This window comes from Paramacrobiotus metropolitanus, unplaced genomic scaffold (genome assembly GCF_019649055.1).
Source record: "Paramacrobiotus metropolitanus isolate TYO unplaced genomic scaffold, Prichtersi_v1.0 Parri_scaffold0000184, whole genome shotgun sequence".
Taxonomy (NCBI): Eukaryota; Metazoa; Tardigrada; class Eutardigrada; order Parachela; family Macrobiotidae; genus Paramacrobiotus; species Paramacrobiotus metropolitanus.
The window spans coordinates 105,001-107,500 of record NW_026570404.1 but is presented as its reverse complement, the minus strand read 5'-3'; the positions used below and the strand labels follow the sequence as shown (position 1 = coordinate 107,500).

At 52.8% G+C, this 2,500-nt stretch overlaps 2 non-coding genes and 1 pseudogene across 2 annotated transcripts in view; all 3 read left to right on the top strand.

The window, feature by feature from the left end:
- Positions 1 to 152, top strand: part of LOC129600596 (small subunit ribosomal RNA) — a 1,804-nt gene extending 1,652 nt beyond the window's left edge. The window contains exon 1 of the ribosomal RNA XR_008692095.1: positions 1 to 152. This exon is cut by the window's left edge and continues 1,652 nt beyond it. This is a non-coding gene — a ribosomal RNA (small subunit ribosomal RNA).
- Positions 153 to 711: 559 nt separating this feature from the next.
- On the top strand, positions 712 to 862 carry LOC129600582 (5.8S ribosomal RNA). The gene has a single exon (XR_008692082.1). It is a non-coding gene; the product is annotated as a 5.8S ribosomal RNA (ribosomal RNA).
- A 347-nt stretch (positions 863 to 1,209) lies between these two features.
- LOC129600607 (large subunit ribosomal RNA) overlaps positions 1,210 to 2,500 on the top strand; it is a 3,510-nt pseudogene continuing 2,219 nt past the window's right edge.

Here is a 2,500-nt window from a genome sequence, read left to right as displayed (position 1 = left end):
CCGATTGAATGATTTAGTGAGGTCTTCGGACTGGCCATCGAGGCTGTCGCAAGGCGGCTTCGGCTGGTTGGAAAGACGACCAAACTGGCTCATTTAGAGGAAGTAAAAGTCGTAACAAGGTTTCCGTAGGTGAACCTGCGGAAGGATCATTAACGTGACATCGAGCGATGTGTGCAAGCATGCGCTGCGCTCGTACACGATGAGCGCTTCGGCGCTTACTCAAAAGTCGAGTCTATACGAACGGTGACTCGCCTACCGCTACTTCTGGAGCGCTTGGTTGATCGATTGCAGCGTGCGTCGTCAACTGCCAGGGTACGGTAGTGATTTGAAAACTTGGTGCACCGCATCGCGTTGACTCTTCTGTCTAGCGTGAACGGAAAGTTGAAGTGAGGCGGTTGTGCCACGGGGTACCTACCGTTCTACAAGACGATGCTCTGCAGTCGCTGCAAAATCACGCGAGACTGCAGGGAGGCATTCGCCGTAGGATGAGGACCAGTAGCGTCCGAGGTTATAAAGCAACTGCAACGAGCGTCGTTGCCGACTATTCTGGCGACCACGCATCGGTCGTTGGCTATAGTTCGTAATGGCCGCCCCGCTGCATTTCTTCGGAAATGCGTTATTCGTTCAAGGTATTCTACTAAGAGGTTCTATGCGAGGCTGCTCGTCAGCAAGACAGCGCTGAGCGTAAACCGAAATACAAACCGATTGAATCACTCTGTGCGGTGGATCATTCGGCTCGTGGGTCGATGAAGAACGCAGCAAAATGCGAGACGCGACGTGAATTGCAGGACTTTGTGAACGTCGGATCTTCGAACGCACATTGCGGCTTCGGGCTAACTGAAGCCACGCCTGGTTGAGGTCAGTTGAATAAAATAATCGCCGCTGCGTGAAGGTGGCGTATTGTCTGGCTAGCGCTGCTGAAGCGCTATCAGATGAAGTTGAGACCAGATATGCGTTCTAGTTAGTGGACCGGTGAAGGCTGGTATCGCTGGTTGGAGCAGAAGGCTGTCGTAGCCGTGCGCCGCAGTTGCACGTGCATGATCAGCTGCCAACCCTTGCGATGTTTCAGCTGGTGTTTACTGACAGGAAGCGGTTAAGCGTATCTGCGTGGTTAAAAATCGCGGACATGGTGTGTGGAAGCCGGAAACGGAGCAAATCAATACGTACTGGCAAAATACATCACCGATGTTTCGTGTTTTTTCAATCTTTTGACCTCAGCTCAGACGAGATTACCCGCTGAACTTAAGCATATTACTAAGCGGAGGAAAAGAAACCAGCAGGGATTCCCATAGTAACTGCAGTGAAGAACAGCCCAGCGCCGAATCCTGCTGCTGGCAACGGTGGCAGGAACTGTGGCGTGAAGAAGGTGGTTACCGGTGTGGCTTGCTCGCGTAAGTTCTCCTGAGTGAGGCTCCATCCCATGGAGGTGCAAGGCCCGTATCGTGAGCAGTTGATGCCGGTGTACACTTTCGGAGAGTCGCCTTGTTTGTGAGTACAAGGTGAAGTCGGTGGTAAACTCCATCGAAGGCTAAATATGACCACGAGTCCGATAGCGAACAAGTACCGTGAGGAAAATTGAAAAGCACTTTGAAGAGAGCGAAACAGTGCGTGAAACCGCTCAGAGGCAAGCAGATGGGGCCTCGAAGGCAAAGCAGTGAATTCAGCCGGTATGGTGCGTGGCTGGTTGGTGTTGAGATCGCAAGACTCTAGCTGATTATGTAGCGTATCTGCCGGTGCACTTTCGCTGTTTGTACGTCACCGCCGTTGAGCGAGCATCCGTCGGGTATGCGTGTGAAGCCTTATTCCTTCGGGCGTAGGTGCTTACTGCTAACTTGTACGCGTTTGCGCTTCAACCGGTCATGTCAGCGTGTGCCAGCGTTAGCGTTGGGTCGGTATGCTCTGTGGTGCGTTGTGGGATGACGAGCTTGCTCGGCTCCTCATCGTGCAATAGACTCGTTGCCGGCTTTCAACGTGGGCACATTGTAGATTCGGTGGCGAGTAGATGGCTGCCCATCTAACCCGTCTTGAAACACGGACCAAGGAGTTCAACATGCGCGCTAGTTGTTGGGACTTGAAGCCCGCTAGCAAAGTGAAAGCAAGACACAGTGAACGCTGTGTATTGGCGAATCCCGTCACCTAGTTTACTAGGCCGGGCGCACCGCCGGCCCGTCAAAAGCTCAAGTGGCTTTGGCGGAGCTTGAGCGTGCACGTTGAGACCCGAAAGATGGTGAACTATGCCTGGGCAGGATGAAGCCAGGGAAACTCTGGTGGAGGTCCGTAGCGATTCTGACGTGCAAATCGATCGTCTGACCTGGGTATAGGGGCGAAAGACTAATCGAACCATCTAGTAGCTGGTTCCTCCGAAGTTTCCCTCAGGATAGCTGGCACTCGGAGAACGTAGTCTCTCCGGTAAAGCGAATGATTAGAGGCCTTGGGGTCGAAACGACCTTAACCTATTCTCAAACTTTAAATGGGTGAGAAGTCCGGCTTGCTTAAATGC